This window comes from Psammomys obesus, unplaced genomic scaffold (genome assembly GCF_907164565.1).
Source record: "Psammomys obesus unplaced genomic scaffold, mPsaObe1.curated_primary_1811, whole genome shotgun sequence".
NCBI lineage: Eukaryota > Metazoa > Chordata > Mammalia > Rodentia > Muridae > Psammomys > Psammomys obesus.
This window is the reverse complement of record NW_026596057.1, coordinates 24,667,194-24,693,721: the sequence shown is the minus strand read 5'-3', so window position 1 is coordinate 24,693,721 and position 26,528 is coordinate 24,667,194. Positions and strand designations below refer to the sequence as shown.

The 26,528-nt window shown below is 37.0% G+C and overlaps 1 pseudogene; it reads right to left on the bottom strand.

Moving 5' to 3' along the window:
• LOC129689284 (splicing factor U2AF 65 kDa subunit-like) overlaps nucleotides 1–26,294 on the bottom strand; it is a 45,702-nt pseudogene extending 19,408 nt beyond the window's left edge.
• Nucleotides 26,295–26,528: the final 234 nt, after the last annotated feature.

Below are 26,528 nucleotides of genomic sequence, written 5' to 3'. Positions count from 1 at the left end.
ACACAATATGATATTTTTTAATACAGATTGATTTGTGAAGCTTAATAATTTATTACAGAAAGTTTATTTTCTGAAAAATAATTACTTATTAGTAATCCACTAAAAAAATAAACAAACTTATTTGACAATGATAAATTACTAAAATATTTAAATGAAAACACTTCCAATTAGTGTATTGTGTGATCTCATTTTTATCTTACATTGCTTGACTTCTGAAATCTTAATATTTTATTTTCATGATAAGAGTGAGTGTTATTATCCTGTACAACAACAGATCATCTGGAGGTATCTCTATCCCCGATCTCAAGTTGTACTACAGAGAAATAGAAATAAAAACTGCATGGTATTGGCATAAAAACAGAAAGGAGGATCAATGGAACCGCATAGAAGACCCAGAAATAAACCCACACACCTATGAATACTCGATTTTTGACAAAGAAGCCAAAACCATTCAATGGAAAAAAGACAGCATCTTCAACAAATGGTGCTGGTCCAACTGGATGTCCACATGCAGAAAAATGAAAATAGATCTCTATTTATCACCCTGCACAAAACTAAAGTCCAAGTGGATCAAAGACCTCAACATAAAACCAGATACTCTAAATCTGTTAGAAGAAAAAGTGGGGAACAGCCTAGAACTCATTGGCACAGGAGACAACTTCCTGAACAGAACACCAACAGCACAGGCCCTAAGAGCCACAATCAATAAATGGGACCTCATGAAACTGAAAAGCTTCTGTAAAGCAAAGGACACTGTCATCAAAACAAAACGCCTGCCTACAGATTGGGAAAGAATCTTCACTAACCCTTTATCTGACAGAGGACTAATTTGGAGTATATACAAAGAACTAAAGAAGCTGAAAAGCAGCAAACCAAGTAATCCAATTAAAAAATGAGGAACAGAGCTAAACAGAGAATTCTCGACAGAGGAATATCGAATGGCACAGAAACACTTAAAGAAATGCTCATCCTCATTAGCCATCAGGGAAATGCAAATCAAAACGACCCTGAGATATCACCTTACACCCATCAGAATGGCCAAGATGAAAAACTCAAGGGACAACACATGCTGGAGAGGTTGTGGAGAAAGGGGAACCCTCCTCCACTGCTGGTGGGAATGTAAACTGGTACAACCACTCTGGAAATCTATCTGGCGCTTTCTAAGACAAATAGGAATAGTGCTTCCTCAAGACCCAGCTATACCACTGCTAGGTATATACCCAAAGTTTGCTCAAGTACACAAAAGGGATATTTGCTCAACCATGTTTATAGCAGCTTTATTTGTAATAGCCAGAACCTGGAAACAACCCAGATGTCCATCAACGGAGGAATGGGTACAGAAATTGTGGTATTTTTACACAATGGAATACGACTCAGCAATCAAAAAGGAGGAAATCATGAAATATGCAGGCAAATGGTGGGATCTAGAAAAGATCATCCTGAGTGAAATATCCCAGAAGGAGAAAGACAAACACGGTATATACTCACTTATATAGACCTATAAGATATGATAAACATAATGAAATCTATACACCTAAAAAAGATAATCAAGAGAGCAGACATGGGGTAAGATTATCAATCCTCATTTAGAAAGACAGATGGGAAGCGCATTGAACGTATGACAGGAATCTACTGAGCGCATTTGAAAGACTCTAACTAGTAGTGTTTTCAAAGCAAAGACTCATGACCAAACCTTTGGCAGAGTACAGGGAATCATAAGAAAGAAGGGGAGTTAGTCTGATGGGGAAAGGATAGGAGCTCCACAAGGACCAAATATATCTGGGCACAGGGTCTTTTCTGAGACTGACATGCAACCAAGGACCATGTATGGATATAACCTAGAACCTCTGCTCAGATGTAGCCTGTGGTAGCTCAGTAACCAATTGTTGGTTTCTGAGTAACCAATTATTGTTTCCCATAGTGAGGGGAACAAGGACTATTTCTAACAGGAGCTCAATGACTGGCTCTTTGGCCTCCCCACCCCCCAAGGGAGGAGCAGTCCTGTTAGGCCACAGAGGAGAGCTTTGCAGCCAGTCCTGAAGATACCTAATAAAACAGGATCAGATGAATGGGGAGGAGGTCCCCCCTATCAGTGGACTTGGCAAGGGGCACGGTGGAGATGAGGGAGGGAGGGAGGGACTGGGATGGAATGAGGGATGGGGACACGGCTGGGATACAGAGTTAATAAAATGTAACTGATAAGAAAAAAATAAAATTCAAAAGAAAAAAAAGAGTGTTATTGTGTTTGGGATACAATGCAAAAACAAAAGAATAAATAATTTTGAAGTTAAATTTGACTTGTGTTTTTTTTTATATGTAGTATACATTCAGATTTTGCAACAGTGAGCATTCAAAAGCGAGTTAATGTCTTTTTCTTAAATTGTGTTATTTCAGTGTTGTTTCATTATCATTATGTTACCAATGTGTTAGGCATCTATCTAAGTACTTGCTAATATTCTTTCATACTTCCAAAAGTGTAAGTTAATTGGCTACTATGCCTAATTTAAAATATAAAAACACATATGTTATTTATTGAAACCCACAGGACAGTGGAGAGTTGGCTCACTAGTTAAAGATTAAGAGCTTGTTCAGGTACCAGAATCCGGCTCCTAGAATCCATATTGTGTGATTGATTGACAACTAACTACCTGTAAGCTGAGCTGCAGAGAATCTGATGCCTCCTTGTGGTTTCTATGAACAGTCAAACAACACACACATGCACACACACACACACACACACACACACACACTTAAAATAATAAAAAAAATCCCTCTTAGAGAGGGGCAGGGAGGAGATGAGGGAGGGAGTCTGGCATGGGGAAGGAATGAGGGAGGAGGCTACTGCTGGGATACAGAGTAAATAAACTGTGATTAATATAAAAAGTAAAAATTAAATTTAAAAAAGCACTAATAATAACATCCCTGCTGTATATTCATGATTGAGGTATTACTATACACATACATTAGTATTTGTTCACACACAAACATATATTTGTTTTAAGTATATAAGGAATGAGAAGGAACAGTAACTATGAAGTAAATTATAATTAAAAGTAAGAAATTTAGGTGTGCTGTTGCACATGAGAGTAACATTGCACACTGTAGGTAACAGGACCTTATATTTTAAACAGACAAGAGGTTTTTAAGTCATTTTTTGCCACAATATAAAAATGTTTAAAGAAACCGATGCATTTAGCATGTTTATTCACCATATCAGTTTTTCTAAATGTTACATGGTACACCATTAATCTAAACCTTTCAAGTGTATTAATTGATTTAAAAATAAATTTAAATAGACAGCCCCAGGCCACTTGCTCTCCAGGTCCCCTTAGTGCACACCCAGCTTTGGAGAACTGTACCCTGTCCTCTGCACTCCCACAACTCTGCCTGCATTCCCTGAGGCTTACCAGCACCAGGCATAGTCAGGTAGAACCCCAAACTACAAGTTTTTGTCTGCTCGGTCACCTTGGGCTGCAGCCAAAAGTAGTAAATTGCTTCTGGTACCCTGCCGTCCATTTTCTGGGACACAGCTCTATCTGCATTTTCTGAGGCCTGTGGGCACTGGAGACAATCAGGTGAGACCCCTAACCCCAAATCCTCTGCCTGCTGGGTCCTCTTTGGGTACACCCAGCAGCAGTGAAATTCATCTTGACCTATGCCTCTGCCTATATTCCTGGAGGTCTGCCAGCACTGAAGTGAAAATGGTAGGACAATGACCTGTGTCCTTTGCCTACCAGCTCACCTTAAGGCACATCCACCAACAGTCCTGTCCCCTTTATTTCTGAAAGCCTGCCAGTACCAGGGATCACCAGGTAAGAGAACACCCCATCCCTTACATGCCAAGTCCCCTTAAGGTACACACAACAGCAGTAAACTGAACCAGGTCCCTTTCACTACATTTTCCAGCCCATAACTTTACCTGAATCCCTGGAGGTCTGCTGGCACCAGAGACAACCTGATGGCTAAAGGTCAACATAAACAACTAGGTACGATGGTGCACACCTTTAATCCCAGCACTCAGGGAGGCAGATGCAGGGGGATCTTTGTGAGTTTTCAGGCAGCCTGGTCTACAAAGTCCAGGACAACTAAGGTAACATGGAGAAGCCCTGTCTTGAAAAAGAAAACAAAACAACAGCATCAACAAAAACCAAAAGAAAAACAAATAAACAACAAAACAACCAACAAAACATAATTAATAAGAGAAGACCCGGGGCAATATGGCACCATGAGAACCCAGCTATCCTATTACAACAAGCCCTGGATAACACAGATGAAACAGAAGAAAATGACCTTTAATTTAGGAAGATGACAGAGGTTTTTGAAGAGGAACTGAATAAATCTCTTAAAGAAATACAGAAAAAATATAATTAAACAGGTAAAGGAAGAAAATAAAACTGTTTAAGACCTGGTTGCTCAAGGCAACCAGCTTGTCTCTATTGGTAGGCCTCTCTAGGGAAATAGGTAGCAACTTGGCCTAATACAACAGGCATACAAGAGCCCAAAAAGATATTTTAATCTATGTAACCTTGTTTTGATTTCAAAATGATAATGATTGTATGTTCAATAATAATGATAACTAATATTGCTAATGCCTTTACATGGGAACAACTCTAAAACTGACTGAGAACAACTCTAAAACTGACTGAGACATAAGAATGTGTCTCCAGCCAAAACATCAACAATACTTGGGCAATAAATCCTTGGCTATAATAGCCTCAAAATGTATTATGCTAATCTTTTAATTGTATAGGTAAAATTGGCTTACAGTTTAGTTTCATCCTGCACATCTCATACATTCATAATTTTAGAACTCTATAATGCTTATGAGAAATTATATTTGCAGAACAAAAGAACTGGACACCAGAGGTGCTGGATCAAACTTGAAGGATTCATTCTTCAGCATGCTGAGACATTGACACATCTGTCTCAGCATCTTGCATGTTCCAGCATTCTGTTTGTTCCTGCCTCAACTGCTTCAATTGCTGTTTCTCATCAAAGCCTGCTCCCAAAAGAACTCTAAAAAAGATACTAATCTTAATAGGTCCAGTATTTTAGACTGTTCCAAAGAGGGCTTTTATTAATCCTGAAATTTCTCAACATTCAAAGACTGGACCACATATGTTATTGCTTACTTAATTAACCACATTTTTCCAATTTTATTTGCCCCCCTACAGGATTTCTACATATTCAAAATGTCAGCTAGAAGAAATCTATGAGAATGGCATCAAATTTTCTTTAAAAGGGGTTGGGTATGTTTTTGGTTGCTAGTTATGGCTATGAAATTTTATTGTCATAAGGAGATGTTTATTATTAATGGTCTTATTCAAAGTGAAACAAGGAATATACAGGGATATCTTATAGGAATAGAAAAAAGGTAGATTATTGAATCTACTCAACTTAGGGTTTTTTATTTGTTATTCTCAAATAAGGTTAATTTTAACTCTGGTATAGGATTTTGCATATTGATGCAAAAATAAGTCTGTTTTTGATACATTGGTATAAGCTTTAGTATATTCATAGAAAGTCAAGGTTACTTCCAATACTTTTCAACAGCTATTAAAAACGGGTTAAAGTATTAGATAATGCAAGTTATTTCCTAGTTGTTCATATCACAGTCATGTCAGACACTAGTCTAATTTATCACAGGAGTATACATCCTAGGTTTAACAGGTAGATATTTTGTGGACAGATTGATTACATAAAGATAGGTAGTCTTCAAAAACTTCAGAGACCTACAGAATATGGAATTTAAATGTGTATTTATTAATTTAAAGATTCTTTGACAATGAGACAGGTCATCTCCTGGCAGCACCCCATCTACCTCAAAGATGATGAGCATCGAAGAACTTCCATATGGAGATGGCTTCAAATGTGGCAAACAAGCTACTCTGGTAAAGAAAATATCCTCGTGTCACGACAGACAAATTCTGCCTAAAATGGGCAAGCTTAAATGCAGGACAGGTCGACTGCCAAACTCTGCCAAGACAGAGTAAGCAAGTCTTAAATAGTTCCTGTTTCACACATGTGTCTGTCAAAGATTCTGAGCCAGAAGGCTGAAGATGATGCTCCAACTTTTTAGAGAGTTATGGGTGATTGGTCAGGCAGCAAACTGTTTCTGTCAATTTTTTATTTTTTGGAAGCTGCTAACATGCACTTCCTATTTACTCTAATAACTAGTTTTGTTCCTTCTTAAGTCTCTGATGGGGTTGAAGACCAAATAGTTATAGTGCCACAATTAAGCTTGAGTTGTTTAGAAGTTAAGAAATCCTTTCATATAGGTACTACCAATAAGGATAAAAGTTAATTTAGGTATAGAACTTTTAACTTTTCTAGATAGATAGGATAATCAGATAACTTTCTCCTAAGTTGCTAAATACACATGGACTGGACATTGCACATGTAGATTTTACCTAACAGTTTTCATAATTTCATAATTATTATTGTATCAAAAGAAAAGGAGCCTTTCATTGGACTTAATAGGGGAAATATTGGTATGTTCTTTTGAATTGTATACACCTTACCCTTGTTCATTCAAATGCTGATTTCTCCCCCCACACACACACACTCTCTGGTTTCAATCCAGATATTGCATTGTGATATTCATTTTAAGCACCCTGTCTCAACTCTTGTGTAAACAGGCCAAAATAAAGCAATTAGACACAATGTTGAGCTGGGAGGAGCCAGAGGACAGGAAAGAGGGGAGGAGTTAGAGGGCAGGAAATGAGTGGCAGGAGAAGGAGCAAGAGGAGAGCTAGGAGAACAGAGCTGGAGGAGAGATCTTGAATGACCTGGAGGGATGGACTGGACCTAATATATCACTAAAAACAAGTATAATGGGTAAAATCTAAATATTAGGAAACTATGAGGGCTTGAGGTTTAGGATGGAGTAACTATTGCCCAACATTGTGTTCTAGGTTAATTAAATAAACCCAGTCTCGGTGTTGTGGTTTGTTTATACAGCTGTTTAGGATTAATAGCAGCTTTACTAAAAGATATATCAATAGTAAAAATTAATCACTGCCTACAACATAGAGGCTATAAAGAAAACACAAACTCAGAGAATCTTAGAAATAAAAAACTTAGGTAAGAGAACAGAAACAAAGATGCAAGCATCAACAATAAAATGTAATAGATTGAAGAGAGAATCTCAGGCATAGAATATACAATAGAAGAAAATGATACATTGGTCACACACACACACAACCACCACCAACATCAAAATGACAGGAATTAACAACCATTAGTCTTTAATATCACTTGACATCATTTGACTCAATTCCTCAATAAAGGAACACAGACTGTCAAAAAGATACAAAAATAGTATCCATCATTCTGCTGCATACAAAAAACATACTTCAATATCAAATATGGGCACTACTTTAGAATAGATGGCTAGCAATTATTTATCCAAGCAAATGGACCCAAGAAACTTACTGGAGTTGCCATTCTAATATCTAATAAAATAGACTTCCAGCCAAAATAAATCAAAAGAGATAAAGAAAAACACTTCATAATTTTCAAGGTAAAAATCAACCAAGATGATTTCAGTTCTGAATATCAATGCCCCAAATGTAAGGACACCTACATTTGAAAAAGAAACATACCTAAAGCTTGAATCTCATATCAAATGCCACACATTGTGTCTCCAATATCAGGAGACTTCAATATCCCACTTGCAGTAATGGACAGGCCATCTAGACAAAAACTAAACAGAGAAACAATGGAAAAAAAAAACAGAAGTTATGACTTAAATTTAGCTAACAGATATCTACAGAATATTTTATCCAAACACAAAAGAATGTAACTTCTCAAAACCTCACGGAACCGTCTCCAAAACTGACCATATACTTGGTCACAAAGAAAGTCTCAACAGATGCAAGAAAAATTAAAATGGCCGGGTATAGTATCAGACCACCAAGAATTAACGCTGGAATTCAACAATAAGAGAAACAGCAGAAAGACTGCAAACTCATGGAAATTGAAGAACCTTCTAATCAATGATCATGGGGTCAAGGAAGAGAGAGAGAGAGAGAGAAAGAAAGAAAGAAAGAAAGAAAGAAAGAAAGAAAGAAAGAAAGAAAAGACTTTCAATAATTCAATGAAAATCAAGGCACAATATGACCAAACTTATGTGACACAGTGAAAGAAGTACTAAGAGAAGAAGCAAACTATTGAGAAACTAGTGAGATCTCACACTAGTAACTAAACAGTACACTAAAAGCTCTGCTATAAAAAAAGAAGAAAACACACCCAAGAGAAGTGTTGGGAAATAATCAAACACTAGGCTGAAAATGAAAGAAACAGAGAAAAATACAAAGAATTAATGAAACCAAGAGGGGATGAAGGGAAGAGAAAGGGAGGGTGGGACGGGGGAGTTGAGGGAGGGGCTAACATCAGGCTATATAATGAATAAATTGTGAAGAAAAATAAAAATTAAAAATAACATGACTGGTTTTCTTTCTCTTCAGCTTTGTTTTGACTACAATAATTCCTAAACTACCTTTGTAATCACCAGTTCTATGGTTTTACTGAAATTTCATTTCTTGATTTGGAAGTTTAACTTTTAAAAGTAACAACTATCTAATATATTTAGGTAGCTCTTTCATTATGTTTTCAGGTTACAGTTGGTGAGAATGTCTGACTGTTTTATCATTCCACAAAATCATTTAGTTGGTCAAGGTTTTAAAACTCCAATGAAATGCCACTTATTAAGATCATCATGAACACGACGTTTTACCCAAATCTTCTGCCTTTTTAAAAAGTCTTGTTGTATTTTAAGGATTGATAACATTTCACAGTGCTGGTCATACCTGTTCTCCAGCAGCTTTGCAGATTTCTGTACAAATGTCCCTCCTTCCCTGCTAAGGATGCTTACTCTCCCCTAACATCTTTTCTATAACCATACATATCTTAAAATCATAGGTCAACTTTCATTTATGTTATCACTTGAGAAAGATATCATGCTCATAAATACCATCCATGCATTTTCACAGGAAGAGCTCAAGCCAAGATATTTTTACTGAGATTTTGATATTTCCATTTGGATAAGTCATAGATTTCTAAACATAGGATATGCAGAATTAGTACATTTTTGTCTGTTATGATCCAAGTCTTTTATGTTTCCGGAAATGAAGTAACCAACATTATAGTTATAAAGGCCAGAGGTACTCTGAAGGACGATTCTTCCCCATCTCTAATATTTAGCTGCTGAGTTGTGGAATAAAAGTTAAGATATTTTGAATTTGTCTCTGAACCACTGCCATCTACGCAATTGAAAGAATAATCAACCTAAGAGTGCTTAGTACTTTGTTCTCTCCTCTTCAATTTTGCAATAAGGACTAATTTATTGGCAAATCAAATGACTTATTAACTCTTCACATTTTTCCTTCTGGAGTTTCCAAACCATTTTTAATAAAAATACAGTCTTCCAAAGATTTCGATGAAATGCCATTTTCTGTTTACCCCATAACTCATCAAGACTATTGAGTTCCCTGTGACAGTCCCAAGTGCTCACATAACTTTTCTAGTAAAATCACTCCATTTGCTCAACCATTGTAAGTATTTTAAAATGTTCTGTTTCTGGACCAAAAAAACTAGTGCCTATGAATGGAAATAAATGTACTCTATGTAATATGGGTTCATCCCAATAGCATTATGACTCATATATCATGTCTTTTATAGATCCAATATGAAGATGTGCTGAAACCTTTTCCGGAAGTACTGTATTCTGTGATTCACTTAGATTGGAGTCACTTAGTTACTTGTAGTAATAACTCAGTAGTATAAAACCATTAGTTGCAGGATTTGTGTTATATGATTTTAAATTCAGGTTAATTTGTATTTACAGATGTACTTAGAGACTTGTAGTAGTAAAAAATTAGTATAAAACCATTAATTGTAAGATTTGTGCTATATGATTTGAAGTTAACCTTACTACTTTGTAGCAAAGAGAAGTAGAGAAAGCCACTTATTATAGGTGACAACACAGACGACATTGAGGTGGAGGAGATTACTTTACAAGCCGACTTTGCTGAAGAAAGAAAAGATAAGAGGCTGAAATTGGTCAATGGGATTAAACCATCTGTGCTCTCTGATGCCCTTTACAGAAGGTAAGCTTCTTGTCTCTCAATGAGACTAAAGGATGTGTATGGCCCTCTTGTTGATCTATGGATATCAGATCCTTAATGATGACATTACTGGACTACAGGAATTCACAGCTTTTTAAAATTTATTCTTTTAAGTAACTACAATTTATTCACTTTGTATCCCAGCTGTAGCCCTGCACTCATCCCTTTCCACGACTATCCTGTCTCTCTCTTCTCCTCCCTAGCCTCTCTCCCAGTTCACTGATAGGGGAGATCCTTTTCCCCTTCTACCTGACCCTAGCCTATCAGGTCTCATCAGGATTGGCTGCTTTGTCTTCCTCTGTGGCAGGTAAGGCTGTTCCCCCTCAGGGGGAGGTGATCTAAGAGCCACCACTGAGTTCATGTCAGAGACAGTCCCTCTTCCCCTTACTAGGAAACCCACTTAGAGACTGAGCTGCCATGGAGAATAGAGAAAGAATGTAAATTGCATGTTTTCTGCATTAAACACTGTAAGAAAGTTGAAGTTGTGTGCTTACATTCATACATTGTCAGGAACAAACAGTAAATTATTGCGGGAAGACTGAAGATTTTAAAAGGCTAACATTTTACAGCACCTAAATCACTCTGTAGACAGGGATGAGGTGGTCACACCCTTTGGTCTGATTTTCCTGAGGCTAAAGAGTCATGGAATTTTGTGCTGAGAATCACAGGTCTTTTAAAGAAGTTACACGTTAAGGAACCCCTGTTAAAGTAGGATAAATCTCATTAAAAGAGATGGTCTAAAATTCTTAGAAAGTGCTAAATTGTCAGCAGGAGGTAAATCAAAATTATTTTGTTTGAAAGACATCAACTTTCATTCTAAAATAATGGTAGTGTAATATTTGGTAAGTCACAATATATTCTTACTTTATCTTTTATTTAAAATGTAATTTATACTATTTGTTGAAGATATATATTTTTATAAAAGCCTCTGTTTATTCGACTTAATCACTTTGAAATATGAAATGGTCTTTGATTTTTGAGTAGTTGAAGCCAAAGTAACACAGTAAATGTTTATCTTATATGTATTTAATGTATCTTATAACTGACACAACAGCTGTTCCTTAAAAAAAATCTGTTTTGTGTAAACGATAATACATGTTTAATATAATATTTCAAATTAGTGGAAAATTGTAAAATATTTAAAAAGCCAAGAAAAAATATATATATATTTTCTATTTAATCACTTACTGTTAAAAATATAATCACCTAGCAAGGGTTATTTTTGATTCACTTTTATTCTTTATTCTGTTTGGTGGGACATTTACAAGAAGATAGTCTTTACTATTCTTTTGCTCAAGGAAGATTTGGGATCAAAGTCTGTGTACTTAATATCCCTTTTTCCTTGTGTCCCAAAGAGAGTTATTTGTATTGTATCAGAAGTCTTCAGAAATATAAAAAGACTCTTTCTTGTAAATTCCATGATGAATTACAATTGCTGACAAGAATTTATCAGCACTGTGTTAAACTGTCTGTTGAAGTTTGCTAGCTTAAATTTGATGTGTCTGTTCTCTATAACTCCTCCTCTTCACTTCAGTTTTTCTAATAGATCATAGATGCTCCAAGATAAAGATCACTGAAGAGACCCTCAGAGGTATTCAGTCCTCCTTTCATCTGCAAGAACTTAGCAGAAATCTTTCAAGCCCTTTATATTTTTCATGTATTTGCTAGCACTCAAGAGAAAGGAATTCTCACATCTTAATTCAATATGTTTAATATATTTTCATTGGGTTGGTCTTTTATGCTCCAACTGAAACTAGTTTCTTATTGTTAAATACGTAAAATAAAAAAGGTGGTTATTTGCTTTCTATTCACATTTAATGATTGCCTCTCAAATATCAAATGATTCTTTTAAGCTTGGGGAGTCAAAATTATCCAGTTAAAATTATAATAAAAATCAAATATAAGATAAAATTTTCAGCCTTTATATGCTCTCAAAATAATTTAGTTTTATTAGATAAATACATGGACTTAATTAAAATATGTTATAAATTTCTTAACACCAACCAAAATTACTTCAATGTATCAGTTTTCCAATTTATTTTATTTTCCTATCTTCTGTTAAATACATTTCCTTTATTGAAAATATTTTTTTCTCACATACTATATCCTGATTATTGTTTCTGCAAACCCTACTCCTTCCAATTCTTTTCCATTCAGATCCACCTCCTTTCTTTCTCCTATTTGAATACAAACAGGCTTCAAAGGGATTATATATAATATACTATGATACAGTATAATATGTATAGTACATAAGATAAAACAAAAACTAACATTGGGATAGGATTAAAATAAAACATAAAAAAAGTGCCCAAGGAAGGCATAAGAAAGAGAGACCTACTCCATGTATGTTCTGAAATGCCATAAGAGCACTAAACTGGAAATTATATATATGTAAAATACCTGAAGTTTAAAATGAGAGAAAATTGATATATTACAAAATATATGTATAACAAACATAAAAACATATACTATATACACTTTCTCTCTCTTTCTCTCTCTCTCTCTCTCTCTCTCTCTCTCTATATATATATATATATTATAAAATAAAAGTATATACAATTAAAAAAAAAAAAAAAGAAAAGCCCTGAAACAACATTATGAGACAAGGAAATTCCGAAGATTTCATTGAATTTATTTTCTGATGGCCACAGTAGGCTTGGCATGCATCCTACCTTTAAGAGGGGAGGAGGACCTCCCCTATCAGAGGAGTGGGGGAGGAGCATGAAAGAAGAAGGGGAGGGAGGGTGGGATTAGGAAGTGAGGAGCGAAGGGGCTACAGTTGAGATACAAAGTGAATAAATTGCAAGAAATTAAAAAAAAAAAAGAAATAAAAAAGAGTAGTTTGTTTCCCCAGTACAATTCTCTTGGTTATCAATTGGAGATAATGTCTGGGTTAGGGATGAGGCATCTGAGAATTTAGAAATTTTTTTGTTCTTCTGATGAGATCCTGAGGAGCACTGGGATGGCCATCTGGACAATCCATTGGGACTCATTTGATGGGGCTGAAATTACAGTTGTGGTTGTAACTGCTCAAAAGAATGTTGTTGGCTGTCCCAAACTCCATGTTTCACACAATATACTTTGAGGATAATGATGTCTATGACTACATAGGAAGAGAAGTAGTAAGCATTTTACTTGGCTCTTCTCTTTGGGCTTTTTCATTTTGGATAATATCAGCATAACTGTTTGGAATGTGATTTGTAGGAATTATTCAATAAACTGTAAAACTAAGGAGACTAGGAGCAGCTCCTTATGTTGTGTGTATGCTATTGGAAAATCCTTGCATATGTCTACTGGAGAGAACAAGAAACAAAAGCTTGCTTTGAACTTTTTCTGAATATGAATAATGCACAAATGAAAAAATAATATAGCATAATAAGATGAAAGCTCTTATCAATTCTGTCTAATGTTACACTGTTCAATATCAACAGGCTGGAGGCCTTTCATTCCATAAGATGGAAACTGGAGAAGGCAAGAGGCTCTTGGAGTTCAGCAGTTTTCATATGATGCAGTGTTTTGCCCGTAGCCTTGGGTATCAGGATTCTTGGCTCTCCATGTGTTTCAATACTCCTGCAGGGCTAGAACATAGGGATTCTTTTGTCCTTGGCTGTAGCTTCTGGGAAGGCTGAAGAACCCTGCTTCAAAAGTACATTATATTTGTTACCATGACAGCTTCAGACATGAGGTGTATGAAGTTCTTGGTGCCAAATATTTGGAACTATGAACACTTGCAACAATGATAACCTACAATTTCTATTCTCTTCTTACACTTTTCTGTGATTCTCCAGCCTCAACACTCTGCCCTCTCTTGCCACCTGTCTCCCACAGTCTTTCCCACTCTGGCCATTCTCTTGAAAAGTTCAGTGGCCTCTTCTTCAGATGCCAAGCACCCTGAGGACAGTGTGTCATTTTTGCAGTTTGTCATACTAACTGCCTGTGTGACACTGCTATGGTCTTTCCACTGCCTGTACCAATGATGGTGCTGATACATGCCTCCCATTTCTTTGTACTGCCAGGTCAAACCATGTTACTAACAATAGGGCAGGAATGACCACACTATTGGAAATATAATTGGGCATACAGTTGTTAACACTAGGAAAGGCAGCACTGAAAAGAGCCTCCCACCTGAGTCACTATGTGAGCACCTAACTAGGGTGTTAAGTTACCTCCTACTGCTAACACCGTGTTTATTTACAGGAAAATGAATTCATAGGGAATACTTCTGTAACGACACAATAAAATTAGCACAGTCTTGGTAATGAATTTAACACCACTTTTGCTCCAAGTTCTCCAAGAGAGATGATCTCTTTTATTTAGTTCCTTTCTAACCCCATTTGATGTTTCTATTTCTACTTTACTACAATGCCATCATAATTAAACATGAATTTCTAAAATGAGGTCCATGCAAGCCATACCATTATATCTCTTTTTTAAAATTTATTTATTTTTTTTATTAATTACAATTTATTCACTTTGTATCCCAGCTGTAGTCTCCTCCCTCATCCCCTCTAAATCCCACCTGCCATCCTTCATTTCCTCCCATGTTTCTCCCCAAGTCCACTGATAGGGAAGGCCCTCCTCCCCTTCCATCTGACTCTACCTTATCAAGTCTCAACCAGACTGGCTGCTTTGTCTCCCTCTGTGGCCTGGTAAGGCTCCTCCCCCTCACCCCTTCAGGGGGAGGTGATCAAAGAGCAAGTTATAGAGTTCATGTCAAAGACAACCCTGTTCCCATTACTAAGAAACCCAGTTAGAGACTGAGCTGCCATGGGTTACATCTGTGCAGGGGTTCTAGCTTATCTCAGTGCATGGTCCTTGGTTGGAGTATCAGTCTAAGAAAAGACCCTTAAGCCCAAATTTCTTGGTTCTGTTGCTCTCCCTATGGCACTCTTGTCCATTCGAAGTTTTTCTACCTCTCCATTCTTTCAAAAGATTCCCGTACTCTGCCCAAATTTTGACTCTGAGTCCCAGCATTTGCTTGGATACCCTGCTGGGTAGAGTCTTTCAGAGACTCTCTGTGGTATGCTCAGGATCCCTCTGTACCATTCTTGGGCATATATCCAAAATATGCTCAAGTATACAACACAGATAGTTGCTTGTAGATAGTGTTTGTAGCAGCTTTTTTTGGAATAACCAGAATCTGGAAGCAACCTAGATGTCCCTAAATGGAGGAATGGATACAGAAACTATGGTATATTTACACAATGGAATACTATTCAGCAATTAAAAACAAGGAAAACATGCAATTTGCAGGTAAATGGTAGGATTAAAAAAGATTATCCTGAGTGACGTATCACATAAGCAGAAAAACACACATGGTATATACTCACAAGTAGATAATAGACATATAATATAGAATAAACATACTAAAACCTGTACACCTAAAGAAGCTAAACAAGAAGGAGGACTCTGGGTAAGATGATCAATTTTCACTCAGAAAGGCAAACGAAATGGACATCAGAAGAGGGAGAAAAAAGGTAACAGGACAGGAACATCATATTACTTTTGCTTAATTTTTGCATCCTATTACTTTTGCTTAATTTCTGCTCTTGAGAATTATCCAGTTTATAATTTCTTTAAAGAACAAAAAATGCTATTTTTCAGTTCCCTTTTCTCTTCAACAGATTAAAACAAAGAAATAAGCATTAAAGTTCTTATGTAAGTTCATTCCTGTTAACAATATAAAATCAATTCTAATTCTACTTAATCTTTGTGTTTTTTCCTTAAAATCACAATTATAATATTTAAACTCAAGCATTACATGGATATCAGAATTCAAGGATAATCACTTAATAGAAAAAAAGATCAAAGAAATTTAAAATAAATATCTTTATACTTTATTAAAACAAAAAAGTTTAGAAAAATTATAGACCACAAGTTTTTATGATGAGATGTATGCTTCAGCTTTGTATTTACTAAAGAAAGAGAAATTAGTTTGTGACATGCTAAACCACACAAATAAAGTAGCATTATAACGGGTATATTTATTAGTCTTGGAATAATCCTTATACATATATGCTAAAATAATAGAAGGGATATTCATAGAGTTCTAAGATGGAACTATATCTGAAGGACATAGTATCCGAAACTCCAAAACAGTGGACAGGTGGCTGGATCCAAAGCATCAATTTTGGTGCTTCCCGGACTGGAGGAGACATCCCATGAGTTTGGGCGTATAGGATCCAGCCCCTAGCCCATGGCTGTTCCCCTGAGTCAAGAGTCAGGAACTGTGGATCCCCTCTACTTTCCACACACTCTGGTGAGTGCAGAGCCCCAGGTCCAGGAACCCTCTGTGCTAACAGCCAGACATCAAATCCTTCCCCCTACCCTGAGGGCAGCATCAGGATTCCTGGCACAGCATCCCAGCATCCAAAACAGGGTTCTGCTGGTTACCCTGTGGAGATCAGGTAAACAGGAGAAGCCATATGGGTCCTGGATCTAATATTGTATAGTCAAGACAAATCTGAGACACAAGAGCACAGAGTCTGCTAGGCCTGTAAGGCACAACTCAGCTCCCTTCTGAGGCATCCCACAATTGCCACCCATGCCAAGCCCATCAAGCCAACTGCATAAGCTCCTCACCCATACACTTACCTGTACCTGCACTCTTCCCTTCAAACCACTTGCTCACACATTCCCACTGACCTTCAACACCCACCCCACACACAATTCTTCATGAGTGCCATGGCTTTCAAGTCAGCTTCTACTGCCCCCTGACTTCCTTAGCTGCATCCAAATCACCAGCACCCATTCTTGTACCCTGGACCTCTCTCATCTTCCTGAAGCCTGTCCAGACTCCAGAAACAGTCTGACCCAGTCTGCAGTACAGGCTGTAGGAGCAATCAGGGCTACAGACAACCAGATGGCAAAGGCCAGCTTAAGAGCACAATCAACAAAAACCAGGGCATGGCTTTACCAGAACATCAGTGGATATTCTAATGCAGCTGACACACCGGAAAATGATCTAAAACCTATGATTATACAGTTAGTAGAAGCACATAAAGAGGAAATGTACAAATCTCTCAAATACTGGTGAATACAAACAAATAGAGGCCATCATAGACAGAGAGGAAACCACAATCAAACAGGTGAAGGAAATGAATAAAATTGTTCAAGAAATAAAAGTAAAATTAAATGAAACACACACACAAACTGAGAAAACCCTGGGGAAACCATAGAGAAGAAATCAAGATCCAGAGAAGTAAGTATCACCAACAGAATACAAGAGATGGAGGAGAGAATCTCAGTCACTGAAGATACAATTGCAGAAACTGATACATTTCTCAAAGAAAATATAAAAATAGAAAACTTTCCTGACACAAAACATCTGATAAATCAAGGACACCACAAAAAGACAAAATCTAATAATAGGAATAGATAGAAAAGAAGATTTGAGCCTCCAAGTTCCAGAAAATATTTTCAAGAAAATTATAGAAGAAAAATTTCCCAACCTAAACAAAGAGACCACCTTAAACATAAAAGAGGCTTACAGAACACCAAATAGACTAGGTCAGAAAAGAAAGTCTTCCAACCTCATAATAATCAAAACAAAAAAAATCTACACAATAAAAAAAAGAATATTAAAAGTGGTAAGAGAAAAAAGCCAAGTAACATATAAAGGTAGACCTATCAGAATCACACCAGACTTATCAACAGAGACTGTGAAAGCCAAAAAGGTCATGCAGACTCTAAAAGACAACAGATGCCAATTCAGACTACTATACCTAGCAAAAGCTCTATCAACATACATGGAAAAAACAAAATATTCCATGATGTAACTAAACTTAAACATTATCTATGCAGCAACCCCGCCCTACAGAAGATACTAGAAGGAAAACTCCAACCCAACGAGATCAACTATACCCAAGAAAATACTTGATATAAATTACTTCAAAAAATCAAAAGAAAAAAGCATGCAAATATACTAACACCTCCAACTCCACAAAAAAGGAACTAATATAAATTGGTCACTATTATGTATCAAAATCAGTGGACTCAACTCTCCAATAAAAAGACAAAGACCAACAAAATGGTTGCAGAAACAGGATCCAACATTCTTCTGCATTTAAGAAACATACCTCTGCAACAAAGATATACACTACCTCAACATAAAGGGCTAGGAAATTTTCTTTCAAGCAAGTGGATCCAGGCAGCAAGTATGAATAGCCATCCCAATATCTATTAAACAAACATGCAACCAAAATTAAACAAAAGAGATGGGGAGGGATACCTTATTCTCATCAAAGGAAAAATATACCATGAGAGCATCATAATCCTCCATATCTATGCCCCCAATACAAGAGCATCTGATTTCTTTTTTTTTCATAATTCCATAGTTCCTTTATTAAATGAAATTTAAATCTGAGACACTTCAGCACAAAACAGATTTTTTTATTACAACTCCCAAATTTTCCATCCAGTGATTTATTGATTGATTTTAGGATGGACATTTTATCTATCTATCTATCTATCTATCTATCTATCTATCTATCTATCTATCTATTAAAATATATTCACTCTGTTTCCCGGCTGTAGCTCTCTCCCTCTTCTTGCCCAATATCACCCACCCTCCTTCTTACCCTATGAGTTTCTCCTAGTCCACTGAGACTGTAGGACTCCTCCGTGCCCCCTTCTTTCTGACCCTAGACTATCAGGTCTCATCAAGGCTGGTTCCATCATCTTATATATGGAACTCCATTAAAGTAATCCATCATATAAACAAATTGAAAAACAAACAAAGAAAAAAACAAAACACATGATTATCTCTTCAGATGACAAAGGAGCATTTGACAAAATCCAATGCCTGTTGGATTTTTGGAGTTTTGGAGATATCAGAGATACAAGGCACATACCTAAACATAGTAAAGACAATATATAGCAAGCCTATAGCCAACATCAAACTAAATGGAGAGAAATTTAAATCAATTCCACTGAAATCAGGAGCAAGGCAAAGCTGCCCACTCTGTCCATATCTTTTCAATATAGTACTGGAACTCCTAGCTAGAACAATAAGACAACTAAAGGAGATCAAGTGTGCACAAATTGGAAAGGAAGGGGTCAAAGTATCACTATTTGCAAATGATATGATAGCATATATGAGTGACCCCAAAAATTATACCAGAGAACTCGTATAACTGATAAACACCTTCAGCAAAGTGGCTGGATACAAAATTAACTGAAAAATGAAAACAAAAATCAGTAGCTTTCCTGTATTCAAAAGACAAAAAGGCTGAGAAGGAAATTAAATAAAAAGTTCACAGTAATCAAAATAACAAAGTACCTTAGTGGTAACTCTAACCAAGTTTGTAAAAGACTTTTATGAAAGGAAAAAAAAAAAACTTCAAGTGTCTAAAAAATGAAAATGAAGACGATATCAGAAGATGGAAAGATTTCCCATGTGCATGAATCTGTAGGATTAACATAGTGAAAATGGCCATCCTACCAAAAGTAATGTACAGATTCAATGCAATTCCCATCAAAATACCAACACAATTCTTTACAAAAGAACAATTCTCAATTTCATATGGAAAAATAATAACTACAACCACCCTGTACAATAAAAGAACTTCTGGAGAGATCTCCATCTCAAGTTGTACTATAGAGCAATAGTAATAAAAACTGCATGGTATTGGCATAGAAAGAAACTGGAGGATCAATGCGATCAAATCGAATACCCAGAAATAAACCCATACACCTACAGACAATTGATTTTTGACAAAAAAGTCAAAACCATGAAAAAAACAAAACAAAACAAAATAAAAAACAGACAGCATCGTCAAAAATTGGTGCTGGTATAACTGGATGTCTACATGTACAAAAATGCATATAGATCCATATTTATCAGCACAAAACTAAAGTTCAAGTGGATAAAATACCTCAACATAAGATCAGACACACCAATTCTGTTAGGAGAAGTGGGGAAGAGCCTTGAAAGAATTGGCACAGAAGACAACTTCCTGAACATAACACCAACAGCACAGATTCTAACATCACGAACAATAAATGGGACCTCATGAAACTGAAAAGCTTCTGTAAAGCTAAGGACACTGTCAACAGAACAAAATAACAGAGAACAGACTAGGAAAAGATCTTCACCAGCACTGCATCTGACAGAGGGCTGTTATCCAGAATATATAAAGAACTCAAGAAATTAAACATCAACAAACCAAATAATCCAATTAAAAATGGGGTACAGAGCTCAACAGAATTCTCAACAGAGGAACATCAAATGGCAGAGAAACACTTAAAGAAAGACTCTACCCAGCAGGGTACAAAGCAGATACTGAGACTCATAGCCAAACTTTGAGCAAAATGCAGGGAATCTTACAAAATAAGAGAAAGATAGAAAGACCTAGAGGGAACAGGAGCTCCACAGGAGAACAACACAACCATGAATCTGAGCCCAGGGGTCTTGTCTGAGACTGATACTCCAATCAAGTACTATGCATGGAGATGGCCTAGTGCCCCTGAACAAATATAGCCCATGACAGCTCAGTGTCCAAGCGGGTTCTCCATTCAGGGTAACAGGAACTGTTTCTGACATGAACTCAGTAGCTAGCTCTTTGATCACCTCCCCCTGATGGGGGAACAACCTTACCAGGTCACAGAGGAAGACAATGCAGCCAGTCCCAATGAGACCTGATAGGCTAGGGTGAGAGGGAAGGGGAGAAGGACCTCCCCTATCAGTGGACTTGGGGAGGAGCATGGTAGGAGATGAGTGAGTGAGGGTGAGAATGGGAGGGGACAGGAGAGAGAACTACAGCTGGGATACAAAATGAATAGACTGTAATTAATTTAAAAAAGATAAAAGAAAAAGAAAAAAATGTTCAGTGTCCTTAGTTATCAGAGAAATGCAAATCAAAATGCCTCTGAGATTCCATCTCAGACCCCTCAGAATTGTTAAGATCAAAACTTCAAGTGACAACACATGCTAGAGAAGATGTGGTGAAAGGGGAACCCTCCTTCATTGCTCACGTGAATGTAAGCTTGTACACGGGCTTTGGAAATCAATCTGACACTCTCGCAGAAGATTGGGAATAGTGCTACCTCAAAACCAGTCTATACCACTCCTGGGCATACATCTGGAAGATACTCAACCATACAACAAGGACATTTGCTCAGCTATGTTCATAGAAGCTTTATTTGTAATAGCCAGAATATGGAAACAATCTGGATGTACCTCAGCCAATGAATGGATGCAGAAATTGTGGTACATTTACAAACTGGAGTACTACTCAGCTATTAAAAACACAGAAATAATGAAATTTGCAGGCAAATGGATGAAACTAGAATAAAAAAAAATCATCTTGAGTATGGTAACCCAGAAGAAGAAAGACAAGCATGGCATATACTCGCTTATAAGCACATATTACCCACATAATAAAGGATGAACATACTAAAGTCTACAGACCAAAAGAAGTTCAACAACAGTGAGGACTCCAGGGAAGATGCTTAATTCTCATTCAGAAGGGCAAACAGGATAGACACTGGAAGTGGTAGTAGAGGTAGAACAGGATGGAGCCTACCCCAGATGTCCTCTAAAAGGCTCCAACCAGCAAGAGATTAAAGCAGACTCACAGCCTAACTTTGGGCACAGTGCAGGGAGTCTTATGGAAGAAGCAAGAGGTAGAAAGACATGGAGGGGACAGGAGCTCCACAATAAAACCAACAAAGCCAAAATATCTGGTCCCAGCTGGGATTGCAGAAACTGATGCATTAACCAAGGACCATGCAAGGAGAGGACCTAAGCCCCCTGCTCAGATGTGGCCCATAGCAGCTCAGTCTCCTTGTGGGTACCCTAGTAAAGGGAACAGGGGAAGTCTCTGATATGAGCTAGTTTGCCTTTCATCACTTTCCCCTGGTAGGGTGGCCATACTAGGCTGCAGAGGAAGAGGATTCAGGCAGTCCTGATGAGACCTGATAGGCTAGAGTAGGGGAAGAGGGCCTTCCCTATAAGTGGACTAGGGAAGTGGAGTAGGGGAGGAGGTTTGGTGGATGAAGAAGGGAGGGTAGGCCTGGAAAGAGGTAAGGGAGGGGTCTACAACCTGGATTAAAAGTTGAATATATTCTTAAAATATTAATAATAATAAAAAGAAGTGATATTCAATGTCACTTAATCTCTATCATTAATTGATAAAAACTGCAAGAATATTAACCTTTATGAATTTTTGTCTTTTATTAGTTAGCTTTCTTAATTTCTGGAGTTTAGATTAATAAATATAACAAAAAATAAAACCATTTTGTCAATTAATGAAAGAGTAGAATAATCCATTTAATAATTTAAAGGCTTCTTCTCTTGTATAGTAAATAAATACTGCTCCATAAACATTCATGGAGAAATTAAGCTTCCAGTCTTTGAGTAGATTTTAACAAGTTATTCCCTATTCCTCAACCTTTGTTATGTTGTGCTGTTCTGTCCCTTGTATCATCTAAATCATAACGAAGGTTAATCCAAAACTTTATTCTAGTAGTGACTGACTTATAAATATTCTTAAACAGGGGGTGATTTTGTGTCCAATAAAATTAAGCTTTGACCTTGAGAAGGGTGTTTGGGAGGAGGCAAGGAGAGAGGATGTTAAGGGTGAACATGCATCAGGGAGTACAGAAAATATCTTGCCAACAATTGGAAGCATATTTCATTTATTTTTGTTTATTTTATTTTCTTATTTTTTTTTCAATAAAGCATATTTTGAAGAAGTAGTATAGAGGTTGAGAGTTTCCAATGCAATGGAGTGATAAATGTTTAAGAAGGTAGTGGTAACACCAATTCCTTTTATCTGGTCTCTACTTAGTACATATATGAGCTGAGATATAGGAACAATAATTATGTGTCTGTCAAATATAATCATTTATAAAAGAAATATCTTTATATTTTCAAGGAACAAGGAATTGGGTCTTTGCCTCTCTTCTTCATGCGTTTTCATTTTCTGTAGTCATTTATTTTCATTAAATTAGGAAATATTTTCTAATGGAAAATATAAGCTTCAACATAAAAAAAAACATTATGAGACAAATACTATACTTTGTTATTACTGAAACTATTGCAAGAAAAAGAATCAAGTAACAATGTTATCAGTAAGCAAATGGAAGAGGGGTCTGGTTATTTTCTCCAGCCTCAAGCTAACCATCCTATTGATATACCCAGCTGCAATTATCACAATAAAAAACAGGATTTGTTCTGCAGATTCTTAGGAATGTGCCTGCTTAATTTTTTCTGTCAATCTGTTCAGTAAGATTAAATTGGATTCTATTTGAAAGTAGGTAAAACAGAGGCAAGATTTTTCAGTTGCTTTGTCTCAATAAGTTTATTTTGAACATTAAGAAAAATTAGTAGTACTTCATATGTGATGCATTTTTAGATTTCATAAAAATAATAAGGGTGAAAATGAAATCATATTTGATTTTAAAATGATGCATTATTGTTGGGTCAATTTAATCTAAATACAAAATTTTTCAAATTTTAATATACTCATGCACATGCAAAAAATTTTTTTATTTCATGTCTTTAAGAACTTTGTAAAGCTATTATTTATTAATAGACATTTAAAATACAGATTACTTTTAATAATAATTTTTTATTAATTTTTATTTTTTATATTAATTACAGGTTATTTACTTTGTATTTCAGCTGTAGCCCCCTCCCTCAATCCCTCCCAACCCTACCCTCCCTCTCTCATCTCCTCCCTGACCCTTTCCAAGTCCACTGATAGGAGAGGTTCTCCTCCCCTTCCATCTGATCCTAGCTTATCAGGTATCTTCAGGACTGGCTGCCATGTCCTCCTTTGTGAGCTGTTCCTCCCTGGAGAAGGGGGGAAGTAAAGAGCCAGTCATTATTAAAACACGCAATGTAAATGATTCTGAGTGATAGCCTGAAATATCAGGCACTTAAAAAATTTTCCTCATGTTTTAATTTGTAAAGAAATAAATGTAAAAATACACACTCAGATTGGGTACATGCTGATTTAAGAAATCACTGATTGTTATATACACTTCTTAGGGACCAAATGAACTCTCACTTTCAAGTTTTTAGAAGACCCTAAGTGACACTACTTTCTCTTTAGAAAATAGTTTTATGATATCAAACTAATGAAGGAAATAGTCGTTCTTGAATTTTGCAAAGACTTAAAACATTGTATGGTATTTAATATTTTATGTGATTTCATACACACAGTAACATATAGGGAAAAGGGTAATGGTACTTTAATCAAGTCTGTCACACTACCTATGGCTTTTACATTCTTTTTAACCCTCTTCCTTAATGATTCTTAAGGGTTAGAAAGAGGGGATGTGATATATATTTTATTTAGGGCAGAGTATTTTGTAATCTCTTTTCCTGTGTACATTGACCATTTTTGTGGCTCTGTGATAATCACCTTTTGATGCAAATGGAATCTTCTCAGAAGAGTTACAGAGATGCATCAATCTATCAAAATTACAAAGTCATTAGTTGGTAAAATTATATTGTCCATTTAGCATATATATATATATAACTACATATATTATATATACCATATATATTACTACATAATACATAATTATATATAATATATTACATACTACAGGAAATGTATATATATATATATCATATACTACAAGAAAAGAGAAAAGTTTGAAATAAAAAAGGCAAAAAATCAGTTCCATGTTCCTTGAGCTATATATATATGTACATATATTTATATATAATTATTGTCAAATAGCATATAATATATATGTTTTATATATGATTCTCACCTAGGGATTTTTAGAAGACAATATCTTCAACAAGTGTTGTTAGTTCAGCTGGATAAATACATTTAGACCAATGAATCTATTTTCTTGTTTCTCATCCCACATAAAACTCAAATCTAAATTTCCCTAGACTCTCAACATAAGCCCTGATACTTGTAGTCTTTGTTTTTCTTGAAGAATTTTTTTTAAATACACCAAAATGATTAATGAGCAAATTCGTATTAGTAAATATGAAACTGCCACAGAGAGGAGGAGCAGGACAGAGACCACGGGCTGAGGTCAGGAAAAGACTAAGGAGAAGAATAACTACATTAGAAAGCAGGGTGTAGAACAAGGAGGACCAGAAGCTGGAGAACGGGAGCTGTGGTCCTGCGAAGGGAGAGGGCAGGGCACAGGGCCGACAACAAAATTCAAAATGGTTTGGCCATAAAATATAAACACACTATGTTCCTACCATGGGGGAAGGGAGGAGGAAAGAGGTGTAAGGAATAAGAAGAGGCTGTTTGGGAAGGGGCTGTGGGGGTCCTACCCGCCCTGCTGTGCACACAGTCCCCATCCCAGCCCCTTCCCTCTGTGTCTGTGTGGATGCATGTATCTGTGGTGGGCCTCTGTGCACTTGCCCAGTCCCTTTCCTGCCCTAGTCCCCTGCCCTCCACCCCACTTAATTGCTGCCATTCCAGTTGCTGCCGGCTGTCATTTGGCTGTCGCTCCTCTCTCTGCCCATCATCTTCAGAGGGGAGAAAGGAGGGGGAGGCAGGTGGGGGAAAAGTCCCAGCCAACCCTGCCCCACCCTCCCCTGACCACCTATACCAGAAGTCCGGACGGGGGTAAGAGTCAGGGTCACAGTATTTTGTGACCACCACTCCGTTGGCAAACTTGCGGCTGGTTAGACCCTGCATGGCTTTCTGGCAGTCAAACACAGAGGTGAACTCCACAAAGATCTTTCCACAGCCAGGCACCTCGACGCCATCCACCGGCCGGGGAATTTCAATGGCCTTGACTCGCTGCACTTGTCTCTTACATCCTCTGCGATCTCCTCATAATTCTCATCGTCCAGGAGCTCCTCAGGCATCACCGTGTTCATGAGGCACAGGACCTCATTGGGTAACCGCCCCTCTGCACCTGAGAGCTCAGCAGACCAGGCAATTGAAGGGTCACACCTGTCTGATTGACGGTGCTCAGGAGGCGCACCAGCATGGCATTCTCAGCTCCCACACTCGCCCTCTGGACAAGCAGCTTCTTGTCCCCTAGCTGCATCCCATTTAGACCCGCAATGGCCAGATTCTGTGCCTCACAGAAGGCACAGCCCTTGGAGAGCCCTGTGGCACTATCTTGGACCAAACTGAAGGCCTTGAGACGCCCAAAGGATGTCAGCAGCTCTTTCACCTGGTCATCATTCAGGTAGTTGGGCAAATCCCCTTTGAACAGCTTGTGGGCAGAAATTTATAATACATAGTAATCAAAGTCACACATCTCTGCAGTCAACACCAAACACACACACATACAAACAAGAATAACAATGCAAAACCTCCACATGCTCTTCCTGTACTGTGAAATCTAGCATATCTATATGTGTATATATATATATATATACATACATATATATATGCTCAAATATACATGATGGTACAGTATAATGTTTAGAAAAAAGAATTAGAATTACATTTCTGACCT